We start from the raw sequence: 16,463 nt of genomic DNA, 5'->3' as shown, positions 1-16,463 counted from the left end.
CCCACAGTGAGGTGAGGTGGCACATCTCCGATTCTGGATCACCCACGCAATACCTGATCATAATTCCTGATGATAAGCATTGGAAAAAGCTGGTTTAACTAACTGAACGAAACTCATCTTGCATTTCCTTCCCAGGCTGCACCTGTGACGCTGATTGCCCCCCTGGTTGTTACTGCCACAAAGGGAAATGCGATGGCAAATACTAGTCGTCTTCCATCCTTCTGGTAAATGGATCCTTTGAGGGTTTACGATATGGGATGAATTAAGTATTTTGTGACCCAAGATGTAACTGAGAAACTCGTGCTTGCATCGCGATTTGAATGGTCACTGGATGTCTCAGCGCCGCACCGGGGTGGGGCGGGGGGCGGGGGGGGGGGGGGGGGGGGGGGTGTCGGCCTTGACTTTTGCCTGCACAATCCCTGGAGTGAGATTTGAACCCTGAACCTTGACCGTCGGAGTTGCGAGTTCGATCAGCTGAGCCGCGGCCTCGGCCGGTGATCCATGTCGAATGCCAGGCCTGTGGTTGGTCACAGCCAATAACAGCCACTTGCACTTTTGCAACCCCTTGGCAGGACCCTAGGAGCGGAAGGAGGCCATTCAGCCCATCGTGTCTACTCTGCCGTTACTGATCTGATGCGATAACCCTCAACTCCAATTTCCCGCTTTCTCCCCATCACCCTCGACCCTCTCGCTGATTAAAAATCTATCTTGGCCTTGAACGTGCTTAAGGAACCGGCCTCTAAGTAAGCTCTCTGCGGTAAAGAATTCCACACATTCACTCCCCCCTGAGAGAAGAAATTCCTCCTCATCTCTGTCTAAAATGGGTGTGTCCCCCCTCCCTCACTCTGAGATTCTGCCCTCTGGTCCGAGACTCTCCCAACGGCCAATAAATTCCCTGCGATGTCCAGTCAGAACATTCCAAAAGGCCAAGAACACATCCTGAATAACGTATCCCGTTTTGAACAATGAGATGCCCATGTTCCTCGGGAATGAGGAAACGGAGTTGGATTGGGAGTGAAGATTCACCCCCATGCAGCAGGGTAGCATGGTGGTGGGGCAGCAGGGTAGCATGGTGGTTAGCATAAATGCTTCACAGCTCCAGGGTCCCAGGTTCGATTCCCGGCTTGGGTCACTGTCTGTGTGGAGTCTGCACGTCCTCCCCCTGTGTGCGTGGGTTTCCTCCGGGTGCTCCGGTTTCCTCCCACAGTCCAAAGATGTGCGGGTTAGGTGGATTGGCCATGCTAAATTGCCCGTAGTGTCCTCAGATTTGAAGGCCTCAGATTAATACTGAGGTGCGGCAGAGAGGAACTTACCCACCCGGCTTCCGGAACCTGGAAAGGTGATCTAGACGAGGGTTGTGAGCTAATTGGGGAATATCGGAAAAGGTTGGCCCCTGGAAGCCAGACAAAGGTGAACAGTGACGATGTGAGGGCCCATTTCAGAGAATTATGGGTAACATTGACAATTCCCGGCTCTGGGTGAGTTGTTAAAGGCCTCGCCTGATTGTCACTGACATTGGGAACAATGGACTTGACAATCGGGAGGCTTTTAACGGCGGGGGTGCCTGACCTACAACACCTGGATCAGTCCGGCCTAAACTGGGACAATCGAGCCCCAACTCCACAAAATGGCAACTGGCAATACTGGAAAGTTTCCAATTTTCAATATCATGTCATCAACCCATTGTTAATATTAAATATGACGCATTGACAAAGGAGCAAATGATCAGGAGGAGGCCATTCAGCCCATCGAGCTTACTTTCCCATTCGATTAGATACCCGTATGATCGCTGACATTCATCCAACTTGATTTATTTGATGCCCTCGACTCCACCCCCCCCCCCCCCCACCCCACCCCCACCGTTGCAGATATATAGTTTGGTTTACAGTCCTCGCTTTTTTTGTCCCCCCCCCCCTCCTTCATATCTTTTCCACAACAACCTCCATCTGCCTCATATCCACCCGGGTCCTTGTTTCTCAGGCGGGTGAGCTGGCGTTGAGTAGTGAAGCACGTTAACGTTTCTGTCCCGATCTTTAGGAAACACCATCTGGACTGGATCCCGAATGAACGTAATTGTCGCTACCACTCCTAAACCCGCTTCGCCTGAAATCAGTAGCTGCTTAAAAAGGGACGCGCCTCTTCACCGTTGAATCAGTAACACCGGGGGAGGGGACGATGGGGGACAACAGATGCTCCGGTGACACACAGCAACCATCCCCCCCCCCCCCCCCCCCCCCCCAATGCGGGCCACCCTGCTTTGCTGGCGAACATTGCGAGCAGCACAGATGACGTCACCCCCTCAGGAAGTCAGTCCTCCTGGTTCTCTGGCCGGAGATCCTCGAAGAATGACTGCCGCCCAGCAAGCCGCATCCTCGTCTGGAGATTTGTCCTCCATGATTCGTAAATTATCGAAAGCGTATGTAACAATCCATTCCAACCAAATTAACGAAGACTCAATGAAAGTTGCATTTCCTCTCACACATCCTCGAGTTGGGAGTGATCCTTGTCGTGACCCGCTCTGACTTTCCCAATGAAGCATCTTCACATCAATGCGGAATTGAGTTCGATTCTTCTGTGCAACAGTGAGAAACAGAACAAACTTTCAATCACAATCTGAAAGTGGCGGTGGTGGAAGCTGCCGGTCAAAGGTCATGGCAAAGGATTGAGGAAGGTCCTATTTTTCACTCTCGCAGTGCAGGTTTAAAACGGGGGCATCAAGAATTTTTTTGGATTCACCCTCCAGAGTTGTCTTCTTTTGAGGTTCGAATTAAGAAAGCTGCTCGGAGCTGTGGCCTGTGTTTGAAAATCAGTGCATGTGTGTGGACGCTGTTCCCCAATGCGCTGAGCTAAGCTCGGTCGACAGCAAGAGTCAAACCTGCGAATGGAGTTGAGATCAACTGGGTTTCCCTGGGGCTAAGTAGGGTTGAATTCCAAGTGTGTTAAATGACGTGTTTGAAATTTGACTCCAGTTCGTTGCTGTATCAATGGTTGCAAATGTAGGTTCAACTTTGTTAATAAAATATTCATGCATCACACGTGACTCCTCGATGATTTTTAGTCCACCTCCCCCCCCCCCCCCCCGCCCCCACCGTTTTCTTGCGCACACATACTATTGATGTTTTGCAATTATCATTCTTAGTCATTTGGTGTCAGACTAGGGTAACGACTGTCATGATGGAGAAAGAGACACCAACACGGGACATTTCATACCATAAGACCATAAGACATAGGAGCAGAATTAGGCCATTCAGCCCATCGAGTCTGCTCCGCCATTCAATCATGGCTGATACGTTTCTCATCCCCATTCTCCTGCCTTCTCCCCAAAACCCCTGATCCCCTGATTAATCAAGAACCTATCTGTCTCTGTCTTAAAGACACTCAGTGATTTTGCCTCCACAGCCTTCTGCGGCAAAGAGTTCCACAGATTCACCCACCCTCTGGCTGAAGAAATTTCTCCTCATCCCTGTTTTAAAGGATCGTCCCTTTAGTCTGAGATGGTGCCCTCTGGTTCTAGTTTTTCTTACAAGTGGAAACATCCTCTCCACGTCCATTCTATCCAGGCCTCGCAGTATCCTGTAAGTTTCAATAGGATCCGCCCGTCATCCTTCTAAACAACGAATACAGACCGTTAACCGTTCCTCATGCGACAAGCTCTTCATTCCAGGGATCATTCTTGTGAACCTCCTCTGGGACCCTTTCCAAGGCCCAGCACATCCTTCCTTAGATACGGGGCCCAAAACTGCTCACAATACTCCAAATGGGGTCTGACCAGAGCCTTATACAGCCTCAGAAGTACATCCCTGCTCTTGTATTCTAGCCCTCTCGACATGAATGCTAACATTGCCAGCACATCCTTCCTTAGATCCGGGGCCCAAAACTGCTCAGAATGGTCCAAATTGCTCTTCAATAATGTTTAAAAATTGATCCCTGGCAGTGCCAGCTACCCTTGGAGTGCCATCCTGCTAGTGTAGCACTGCCAGGGTACGAAGCTGATGGTGCCAAGGGGCTCAGGTTCCAGCGGGAGTTCCAGAATGTCACTCTGCCCTGTCTCCGCCCAACTGGCCGGGGGGGGGGTCTCCCCAGCACGACAACAGTCCAATAACTCCAGGTCGTAAATTGAGCTCAGTTCGTGAAGATCGAGGTAGCTTTCTTCACAAACTCCGTGCACGCGCAGCAACTTTCTGCCACTTTCAAAATGTGAGGAAGATGCACCGTTTCCGGCTCATGGTCAATATTTCCGCCGTGTTAAGGGACCTTAAATCGCTGCTCCCGAGAATGTCAAATTTCAGCTCCGTACGGGGGGTGGGTTCCAATCCTATTTCGTGGGGATCGATAGGTAACGACGCCCTGGCGCGGTGTCCCAGGCCCTTAGGCTCAGGGCGTCTGCATCACAGCCTGCGAGACTTCGTTAAATCTGGCGATCGGGGTGTCCATCTCGGGTTCCGTGTGTGCTGGCTCAGACCGCCATTGCCGCCGTCTGTCTTTCAAACCCGCCCCTTTGGCGCTGCTTTCTGGCCCCTGGCTTCTCACAGTGCTGAGTGTGTCCTTTAAACACTCAAGAGGGCTTCTGGTGACGTGAAAGCCCACCCAGGCCGCCCCCTCTGGACACCCCCATACCCCAGCGGTATCAGCCGGTGGATGGGCGTGGCCAAGCTCAATCAGGGGCCCACCAGGTGTTGGCCGCCCTCAGAAGCGCTGCCCCGCGGCAGAGGAAGCGGCGAATCAGCAGAGCCCACCCTAAGCAGAGGGCACCGGCCCCGCGGCCTTTGGAACCCTCCCTGGTTCTCCGCCCCTGTCAGGCCAGAGGCCTCACCAGTGACCCCCTCCACCCCTCAGGGTCAGCAGCTGTCTCCTCCAGGTGAGGCTGGCAGCGCTGACGGCCTCTGCCGCCTCCTCCCAGACGCTGTTCAGGAGGGTGGGCTTGAGTCTGCGGCCCACCCTAGGGAAGAGGGTGTCCCTCCTCTCCTCACTGACAGGGAGCTGCGGGTTCACCTCAGACCCCCGAACCCGGGCGGGCCGCAAGGGGGAGGATGGGGTGGTCGGGCCTTCTCGAGCCATCGGCTGCAGTGAGTGTGTGGTGGGTGGAACACTTAAAAAACAGCTCCAGTTTTTCAGGCTTTTTGGCGCTAACTCTGGCCCCAAGGAGTTACACCGCCCGCTGGGCCGGGAACTACTCCGAATTCATGCCAGCTGAGTTCCATAGAACATAGAACATAGAACAGTACAGCACAGAACAGGCCCTTCGGCCCTCAATGTTGTGCCGAGCCATGATCACCCCACTTAAACCCACGTAACCCGCATACCCGTAACCCAACAATCCCCCCATTAACCTTACACTACGGGCAATTTATCATGGCCAATCCACCTAACCCGCACATCTTTGGACTGTGGGAGGAAACCGGAGCACCCGGAGGAAACCCACGCACACACGGGGAGGATGTGCAGACTCCGCACAGACAGTGACCCAGCCGGGAATCGAACCTGGGACCCTGGAGCTGTGAAGCATTGATGCTAACCACCATGCTACTGTGAGGCCCCAATCCATTTGTATGCCCCGAATCATGGAACAGATAGCGCCCCCAGTGGAAACATCCTGTCAGTGGAGACTACCACTCGCATTGCTCCTGCATGGTGGCAGCGTCACCCCTTCCAAAATAATCTGAGGCAGGCTGGGTATTTTCAGGGACAAAAATGGCGGCCTTCGGCCCATTCAGAGTTTGCACAATATACAGCGAACAGTGATCTGCTCATTGTTGCAGACAGGAGGGGGGGTTCATTCAATCATTACTAATTTCCCATCTCCCAAAAGGAATATGTTTGATTTGATTTGTTTCCCTCTTTACAAACAGTGGAGGATTTTCCAACCCTCAATTTTGGTGTGATCCATATCTCTATGAACAACCCCACAACAAATTCGAGAGAGGATGAACTTAAAGGGTTAGTTTAATTGCGCACACTCAAAACCTGAAAAGGAGAGTCGCAACTTCACCACCTTACAATCATACAGTAAAAAGGATAGAGAGAAGCAGGTTTTACACCACAGAGACCACGGGGGAAACAAGCATTGTTTCATGTGGTCCAGAATCAAGGTCCAATGAGGTATTCCTTCACCGAGTTTGGCAGGCCGAAAAACTGATGCTGTATTATTCACTTTTCCGGTAGTTTTAACTTCACAGCCTTTTTGGCAATGATACAATATCCAACAAAAACAGCATAGGTGAGATCAGGTATCCCAGGTCGACAGAGGTACTTGTCCGTGATGCGCTATCAATTGTACTAAAGACACGAATGGGTGCAAGAGAGGCTTTATTACAGTGAGATGTTTATCCTCCGACTGCAGCTGGTAGAATGGCTGCTCAGGAGAACTCATACATATTTATATGGCTCCTTGTGGGCGGAGCTAGCCGGCAGGGGCTACCGACGAACCTGTAATACAGGTACTGCTGTACATCCCCTAATACAGGCACACACACAATTACATGGTGGATGACCACAGTCCGTGAGGTTGCTATTCAGATGTTAAAGAGCGGACAGAGTTCTTCAGCTCACAAGGCAATATTGACCTGTTCAACAAGCCAGAGGCCTATGTCATTTGACCCTGCCCTCTCCAGCAAAGGACCCGCGCCCACCGTTTGGAATGTGGATGAGTTTCAAACACTTCTAAACGTTCCAGCCAATGTGACATTCAAGGAAAGGCTGTGTGGCATTTTTTATTAACATCGCCTCCTTCTGGCCAGCCTGGTGTATTAAATACAGGTTGTTGTGATCCCAGCTGATGTCAATTCTGGACAAGCCAGACCGCAGAATAAAACCTGGCTTGGTAGATTAGGGGCAGGGTTCTCCATTGGCCGATGCCGGAATCGGGAAACGCATTTGGGTGGAGAATCGGTCGGGAGGCGAACATCGTGGCCGGGGCCCGACGGAATGTCAATACGTTCCACTCCGCACATACGGTAAACGCCGTTGGCGCATCATTAAAAGGGGCCTGACCCGGAATTTGTCACGGCCTCCGCGACGCTTCGCCTCCGCCGGGAGGAATTGACGGCGGGGTTCGCTTGTGGTTTTAAAAATCGGGGAACAGGCAGCTGAGCGAGAGGGAGGTGGGGGGGGGGGGGGGGGGGGGGGTTGGAAAATGTGCAATATCGCAATAGTTTTCTGACTGTTGCGCCGCTGGCCGGGGCAGACTTCTGCCAGGGTCGGGAGGGGGTGTTGGGGGGGAGGGCGGGGGGGTGGCCAGGAGCTGGGCTGTGGGGTCAAAGAACAAAGAACAAAGTACAAAGGAAATGACAGCACAGGAACAGGCCCTTCGGCACTCCCAGCCTGCGCCGATCCAGATCCTTTATCACAACCTGTTGCCTATTTTCCAAGGATCTACTTCCCTCTGTTCCCTGCCTGTTCGTATACCTGTCTAGATGCATCTTAAATGATGCTATCATGCCCGCCCCTACCACCTCCGCTGGCAAAGCGTTCCAGGCACCCACCACCCTCTGCGTAAAAAGCTTTCCACGCACATCTCCCTTAAACTTTCCCCCTCTCACCTTGAAATCGTGACCCCTTGTAATTGACACCCCCACTCTTGGAAAAAGCTTGTTGCTATCCACCCTGTCCATACCTCTCATGATTTTGTAGACCTCAATCAGGTCCCCCCTCAACCTCTGTCTTTCCAACAAAAGCAATCCTAATCTACTCAACCTTTCTTCATAGCTAGCACCCTCCATACCAGGCAACATCCTGGTGAACCTCCTCTGTACCCTCTCTAAAGCATCCACATCCTTCTGGTAATGTGGCGACCAGAACTGCACGCAGTATTCCAAATGTGGCCTAACCAAAGTTCTATACAACTGCAACATAACCTGCCGACTCTTGTACTCAATACCCCGTCCGATGAAGGCAAGCATGCTGTATGCCTTCTTGACCACTCTATCGACCTGCGTTGCCACCTTCAGGGTACAATGTACCTGAACTCCCAGATCTCTCTGTACATCAATTTTCCCCAAGACTCTTCCATTGACCATATAGTCCGCTCTTGAATTAAATCTTCCAAAATGCATCACCTCGCATTTGCCTGGATTGAACTCCATCTGCCATTTCTCTGCCCAACTCTCCAATCTGTCTATATTTTTCTGTATTCTCTGACAGTCCTCCTCGCTATCTGCAACTCCACCAATCTTAGTATCATCTGGAATCTTGCTAATCAGACCACCTATACCTTCGTCCAGATCATTTATGTATATCACAAACAACAGTGGTCCGAGCATGGATCCCTGTGGAACACCACTAGTCACCTTTCTCCATTTTGAGACACTCCCTTCCACCACTACTCTCTGTCTCCTGTTGCCCAGACAGTTCTTTATCCATCTAGCTAGTACACCCTGAACCCCATACAAATTCACTTTTTCCATCAACCTGTCATGGGCAACTTTATCATATGCCTTACTGACATTTACAACCCTTCCCTCATCAATTAACTTTGTCACTTCCTCAAAGAATTCTATTAGGTTTGTAAGACATGACCTTCCCTGCACAAAACCATGCTGCCTATCACTGATAAGTCTATTTTCTTCCAAATGTGAATAGATCCTATCCCACAGTATCTTCTCCAACAGTTTGCCTACCACTGACGTCAAGCTCACAGGTCTATAATTCCCTGGATTATCCCTGCTACCCTTCTTAAACAAAGGGACAACATTAGCAATTCTCCAGTCCTCCGGGACCTCACCTGTGCCCAAGGATGCTGCAAAGATATCTGTTAAGACCCCAGCTATTTCGTTCCTCGTTTCCCTCAGTAACCTGGGATAGATCCCATCTGGTCCTGGGGACTTGTCCACCTTAATACCTTTTAGAATACCCAAAACCTCCCTCTTCCTTATGCCGACATGACCTAGAGTATTTAAACATCCATCCCTAGCCTCAACATCCGTCATGTCCCTCTCCTTGGTGAATACCGATGCAAAGTATTCATTAAGAATCTCACTCATTTCCTCTGACTCCACGCATAAATTCCCTCTTTTGTCTTTGAGTGGGCCAATCCTTTCTCTCGTTACCCTCTTGCTCCTTATATACGAATAAAAGGCTTTGGGATTTTCCTTAACCCTGTTAGCCAAAGATATTTCATGACCCCTTTTAGCCCTCTTTATAGCGCGTTTGAGATTTGTCCTACTTTCCCGATATTCCTCCAAAGCTTCATCAGTTTTGAGTTGCCTCGATCTTATGTATGCTTCCTTTTTCATTTTAGCTCGTCTCACAATTCCACCCGCCATCCATAGTTCCCTAATCTTGCCATTTCTATCGCTCATTTTCACAGGAATATGTCTGTCCTGCACTCTAATCAACCTTTCCTTAAAAGACTCCCACATTTCAAATGTGGATTTGCCCTTAAACAGCTGCTCCCAATCCACATTCCCTAGCTCCTGCCGAATTTTGTTATACTCTGCCTTTTCCCAATTTAGCACTCTTCCTTTCGGACCCCTCTTGTCCTTGTCCATGAGTATTCTAAAACTTACGGAATTGTGATCGCTATTCCCAAAGTAATCACCGACTGAAACTTCAACCACCTGGCTGGGATCATTCCCCAATACCAGGTCCAGTATGGCCCCTTCCCGAGTTGGACTATTTACATACTGCTCTTAAAAACTCTCCTGGATGCTCCTTACAAATTCTGCTCCATCTACACCTCCAAAACTACATGAGCCCCATTCAATGTTGGGGAAGTTAAAATCTCCCATCACAACCACCCTATTGCTCCTACATTGTTCTATAATCTGTCTACACATTTGTACTGCTACTTCACGCTCGCTTTTGGGAGGCCTGTAGTAAAGTCCCAACAATGTTACTGCACCCTTCCTATTTCTTAGCTCTATCCATATTGCCTCAGAACTCGAATCCTCCATCGTGCCCTCCTTAATCACAGCTGTGATATCATCTCTGACGAGAAATGCAACTCCTCCACCCCTTTTACCTCCCTCTCTATCCCTCCTGAAGCATCAATACCCTGGGATATTCAGTTGCCAGTCTTGCCCATCCCTCAACCAAGTCTCAGTAATACCAATAACATCATATTCCCAGGTACTGATCCAAGCCCTAAGTTCATCTGCCTTACCTGCTACACTTCTTGCATTAAAACAAATGCACCTCAGACCACCTTTGCGTTCATCATCTCTTCCCTGTCTACTCTTCCCCTTAGTCACATTGAGTTTATTATCCAGTACCTTACCGGCTTTAGTTGCTGCTTCTTTACTGACCTCTAACTTCCGAATCTGGTTCCCATCCCCCTGCCACATTTGGGTCGGGGTGGACGGGCATAGAACACCATTGCCGCAGCCGGCAAAGCAGCCATGCAGCTGCGCACGCCGCTGACAGCCCCCTGTGAACTAAGGGCCCAGGTCGTTTCGGTGTCCCCCCCCCCCCCCCCCCCCCCCCCCCCCCAGACCACCCCCTCTCGGCATCGTCTGGCCCCAGCCGACCCATTAACGGGGATGGGCGTGCCCCCGCGCAGCCAGTGCCAACTTGTTGGCTGGGATGGTATGCGCGGGGAGTGTAACGTGTATGCGCGGCTGCAGCTCGTCAGCCTCCCGAGTGTCAATCAGAACCCCGGTGCATCGGACACCATTTTCATAGGAATCGATCGTGCTCCGCTGATGCTATCCCATTAACGGTTCCCGAATTGCTCCGGGACGGCCGCCAATTTTCCTGCCGTAGAAATCAACCGAGTCTCTCCTGGAGTCAACACTTAGGATGGGATTGTACAGCGCGGCCGTCGCAGGCTGTCGCCGTGCACGTGTGCGCCTGCGGACCTGCCCATTCTGCGACCGTATCCGCAGGGGGCTTTATGGGGCATGGCTGCTCGCCCCCCCCCCCCCACTGGGCAGAGGATCGTTGTGGGAGCACCGCCGACTTTTTAGTCGTAAGACCAGATGGCTCCTGCGGACATAACCGCAGAATCGGACAATCCAGCCCTCTCAAATGGAGAATCCAGCCCTCGAGCTGTTTCCTTTCAGAAAGCGCGGAGGGAAGGCCACTGAACAGAGTCACAGGAATCTGCTGATGAACTGTTGAACGAAAAGAATAAAACATTTATTAAACAAGAAAATGGAACTATATTACACGAGACAATAAAGGTTGGAAAGCCATCAATGCAAAAACCAGTAAATGAGTTGAATCCTATTATTTCTATACCCTAAGCCAGGGGTGGGCAAACTACGGCCCGCGGGCCGCATGCGGCCCGCCAAAGGTATTTCCTCGGCCCACCAAGTCATTAAAAAAAAAAAAAAATTTAAAAAAAAAAAAAAATTAAAAAAAAAAAAAAAAAAATTTTTTAAGGTTAATGGGGGGGGGGGGGCTGTTGGGTTACTTATTGGTATAGGGTGGATACGTTGACTTGAGTAGGGTGATCATTGCTCGGCACAACGTCAAGGGCCGAAGGGCCTGTTCTGTGCTGTACTGTTCTATGTTCTATATGAGGCGCCCAGAATCATAACCGGGTGAAGTAATTATTTTACTTAATATACTATGCGGCCCTTTGTGAATTGTGAATTTCTGAATGTGGCCCTTGCACGGAAAAGTTTGCCCACCCCTGCCCTAAGCATACCTTTACAGATAAATTCATAACAATAACACAATTTACAATATCTATCTCATACTCTAATATTCAGGGTAAGTACTCAATGCATGTGAACAAATAGGCAATCTGTGGTCGGACACACCACATCCCAAAATGAATGACAGAGGACACCAAAGCAGATACTATGGATTTCACATCAACCCACCCCACGAGATGGATGCTTCTTACATTGTGAGCCACCTGTTCCCACTGAAGCCCTGGCTTTCTCATCAAGGCTTTCCATCCCCATGTTCGAATAACGTGCCTTGGAATTGTCTTGGGCAGCACAGAGCATTGTGGGTAGCACAATGGCTTCACAGCTCCAGGGTCCCAGGTTCGATTCCCGGCTGAGTCACTGTCTGTGTGGAGTCTGCACATCCTCCCCCTGTGTGTGTGGGTTTCCTCCGGGTGCTCCGGTTTCCTCCCACAGTCCAAAGATGTGCAGGTTAGGTGGATTGGCCATGATAAATTGCCCTTAGTGTCCAAAAATTGCCCTTAGTGTTGGGTGGGATTACTGGGTTATGGGGATAGGGTGGAGGTGTTGACCTTGGGTAGGGTGCTCTTTCCACTCGATGGGCCGAATGGCCTCCTTCTGCACTGTAAAATCTATGATAAAAAAGGCAATTCACTCAGTAGGTTTCGATACGAATCCACCTCCAGGGTTTCAATCTCACCTTCTGATGTTACTTTTCCCTGGGTCCCGGCGTACACTCTAGCTTCACTTTCTACGTGCACCTGGAGGCATTTGGCCATGCCAAGCAGAGAGCACCAGTGCTCCATCAGCCCGCAGTAAGGAGTCACCAAAGCTCCAACTTCCTCCTCGGATATTCCATCCTCTCTCAAGCCTACGTTTCTTCAGGTCTTCTCCCCCCACCCCCCCCCCCCCCACCCCCCCGCAACTCTCCTCTCTTCAACTCAGAGCCCATTGCTCTGCTCTTCGCGTCTAGCTTGTTCCAGATTGCGGTTGGAAACCCCCCTGTGACGGACAGAGTTCCAAAGAGAAGAACAAGGCTCACAGTGTGACAAGAATCTGGGTGGGAGGGATGGAGGGGGGGGGGGGAGGTTACATGAGGGATTCAGGGCATCTGTTTGGGTTGACTGTCTGTCACATGGTTCCGGAGTGTGGTGCGTCTGACCACAGATCACCAATAGTTTAACGGACTGTATGCTCACCGTGAACATTAGTGCGTCGGACGGATTTCGTAACTTGTGTTATCTTCGTGAATCCTTATGCACATTGTTATTAAAACAAAGAAAGCAGTATAATGACTAAATTAAAGTGGGGGGGGGGGGGGGGGGGGGGGGGGGGGTGTGGCAGGCCCTGACGGGGAACTGCAACTGAAATGAAACATCAAAGGGAAACTTTTTTTAAAATTTAGATTAGCCAATAATTTTTTCCAATTAAGGGGCAATTTAGCATGTCCAATCCACCTACTCTGCACATCTTTGGGCTGTGGGGGCGAAACCCACGCAGACACGGGGAGAATGTGCAAACTCCACACGGACAGTGACCCAGAGCCGGGATCGAACCTGGGACCTCAGCGCCGTGAGGCGGTTGTGCTAACCACTAGGCCACCGTGCTGCCCTATCAAAAGGAAACTTAACCATGGTGTCATTCTCCCTGCCCCGTGCCTACTGGGCATTGAAGACCTAAACCATGCCAGGTGACCTTGCAAAACCACCCAGCCACAAGCGTAGCCACGACAGATGGGCAGGCAGCCCCCAAATCTGTTCCTATCTGTCTGCACGGCGGCACAGTGGCTGGCACTGTTGCCTCACAGCGCCAGGAACCCTTGGGTTTGATTCCGAACTAGGGTGGCCGTCCATGTGGAATCTGCACGTTCTCCCCCGTGTCTGCGTGGGTTTCCTCCGGGTGCTCCGGTTTCCCCCCACAGTCCAAAGATGTGCGGGTTAGGGTGGATTGGCCATGATGAATTGCCCCTCAGTGTCCAAAAGGTTAGCCACTGGGACTGGGGTGGGCACAGTAAGAAGCCTTACAACACCAGGTTGAAGTCCAACAGGTTTGTTATAAATCACTAGCTTTCGGAGCACTTCACCCGAGGAAGGAGCAGTGCTCCGAAAGCTAGTGATTCGAAACAAACCTGTTGGACTTTAACCTGGTGTTGTCAGACTCCTTACTGTCCAAAAGGTTAGGTGGGGTTACTGAGATAGGGTGGAGGTGTGGGCTTAAGTAGGGTGCTCTTTCCAAGGGACGCTGCAGACTCGATGGGCTGAATGGCCTCCTTCTGCTCTATAAATTCTCCATCGGCTGTTTAATGAATCCCAATCGTGCGTGGGCTCCATGGAATATGGAGTCGATTGTCCGCCATTATGAGGCAGAACTCTGCTCCCAAAACCTGCTGCTCCATGCAGTGGGAGAGGGAACGGGGTTTTCATTGCACATTCCCAGATTCCATCACAAACATCTCCAGGAATCCCTGTACCGCCCCCCCCCCCCCCCCCCCCCCCCCCCCCCCCCCCCAGCACTAACTGGCCCGATGCAAGAGGTCGGCACTCACACGAATCAGAGAAACCACTGCGGCCTGATCTCTGGAGAACGTTCAGCTTGACAACTGCTTACATTGAGGCTGTGGCCAACGCTGACTTGAGATCTGATAAAGGTGTCACCAAAAAGACAAACACAACGGGAGCCAGAGACCAAATCTGCGTTGACAATCATATCCCGCAGAGCAGGACGGCCGCCAATCGCGAGTTTGCCATTTGCTTATCAGGTTTCATTTCTCCTGTTTGATTGAGAGCGGGTCACGGCACTGGGCCGTTTCTCCGACTGGGAAATGGCGGCGTTTCCCAGGGGTCAGTGCAAGGAGCAATCTTTTTATTTTCACAGGTGTGGTGATATGAGTGGGAGCACTGCCATTGGTGCAGAGCATTGGTTTCCCATTGGCTCTGGCGGAGCACCCGGAGGAAACCCACGCACACACGGGGAGGACGTGCAGACTCCGCACAGACAGTGACCCAGCCGGGAATCGAACCTGGGACCCTGGAGCTGTGAAGCATTTATGCTAACCACCATGCTACCGTGCTGCCCCTAAATCCTTTAGGTTAAATCCTCTCTTGTAGAAGATGGTCATTGCCTGGGCACTTGTGTGGCGTGAATGTAACTTGCCACTTGTCAGCCCAAGCCTGGATATTGTCCAGATCTTGCTGCATTTAGTAATGGGCTGCTTCCTTTGTGCCGGGTGTGACTCCAACCAGCGGAGAGTTTCCCCCCTGATTCCCATTGTCTCCAGTTTAGCTCGGGCTCCTTGATGCCACACCCAATCAAATGCTACCTTGATGTCAAGGGCAGCCACTCTCACCTCAGCTCTGGCATTCAGCTCTTTTGTCAATGTCTGAACCCAAGGCTGTGATGAGGTCAGGAGCTGAATGACCCTGGGCGGAACCCAAATTGAGCAACATGTGAGCAGGTTGTTGCTGAATAAGTGCTGCCTGATAACGCTGTCGATGACTCCTCATCGCTTTACTGATGGAGCGTGGACTGATAGGGTGGCAATTGGCTGGGTTGGATTTGTCCTGTTTCCTGTGTACAGGACACACCTGGGCAATTTTCCACATTGCTGGGTAGCTGGCAGTGTTGTCGCTGTACTGGAACAGCTTGGCTAGGGGGGCAGCAAGTTCTGGAGCACAAATATTCAGTCCAATCGCCGGAATATTGCGCGATACAGTAGCACAAATCTGGCAGGGAGAACAGAAACAGAACCGATAGAAAAGAAAATGGGGTCTTGTGTTTCATAAATCGAGGTACTGATGCAAAGTTATAGTGAATCTGCCACGGTCCCCACGGGGACGCCATCAGCACCACCCGTGGAGCAACTGGCCGGCGGGAACGGTAGAGGGGCAGTCAACAACGCTCCCCAGGCTGGGACCCCGACACGGGGCTGCCTCCTTCCGTTCCCACGCCGACCCGTTCCCCCCCGCTACCCACTTCCTCACCGCGGCTGTATTTGCTGCCCAGTAATTAGGGGCTGGTTTAGCTCACAGGGCTAAATCGCTGGCTTTTAAAGCAGACCAAGGCAGGCCAGCAGCACGGTTCGATTCCCGTACCAGCCTCCCCGAACAGGCGCCGGAATGTGGCGACTAGGGGCTTTTCACAGTAACTTCATTGAAGCCATTTTCATTTCATTTCATTTCATTTCATTTCATTGAAGCCTACTCGTGACAATAAGTGATTTTCATAATAGTTCATTACCTTCAGCAAGTCCAGCACCCCCCCCCCCAAGATCCCCCCCACCCCTGATTCTCCCCCCCCCCCCCCCCCCCCCCCCCCCCCCCCCCCCCCCCCCCGCTCCAGCAGCACCTTCCCGACCACGCAAACCCCAAGGTCTATGTATCGATCTGCCGAATAAAAAGGCCTTTGAAATAAAAGTTGGAATGTTGTGAAACACAAATAAAACCCTCAGGGGTACCGTCACCTTCTCGGACTGCACCCGCCCTGCCTGTGACAGCGGGAGCAGATTCCACCTCCTAAAATCCCCCTTCATCTGTCCGCCCAACTGGACCACATTCAGTGTATGTAGTTGCTCATACACACACACACACACATACTCGCAGACTCACGCACAGACTAACAAACACACACATTTGCACACACACACATACACAGACACACACACACACACACATACTCGCAGACTCACACACAAACTAACAAACACACACATTCGCACACACACACACACACAATCACGCTGCACACTCACACATACACACACACACACAATCACGCTGCACACTCACACATACACACACACACACACACAATCACGCTGCACACTCACACATTCGCACACACACACACAATCACGCTGCACACTCACACATACACACACACACACACACAATC

The sequence above is a fragment of the Scyliorhinus canicula genome, chromosome 29 (assembly GCF_902713615.1).
Source record: "Scyliorhinus canicula chromosome 29, sScyCan1.1, whole genome shotgun sequence".
NCBI lineage: Eukaryota > Metazoa > Chordata > Chondrichthyes > Carcharhiniformes > Scyliorhinidae > Scyliorhinus > Scyliorhinus canicula.
Note: the sequence above shows the minus strand (reverse complement) of the source record.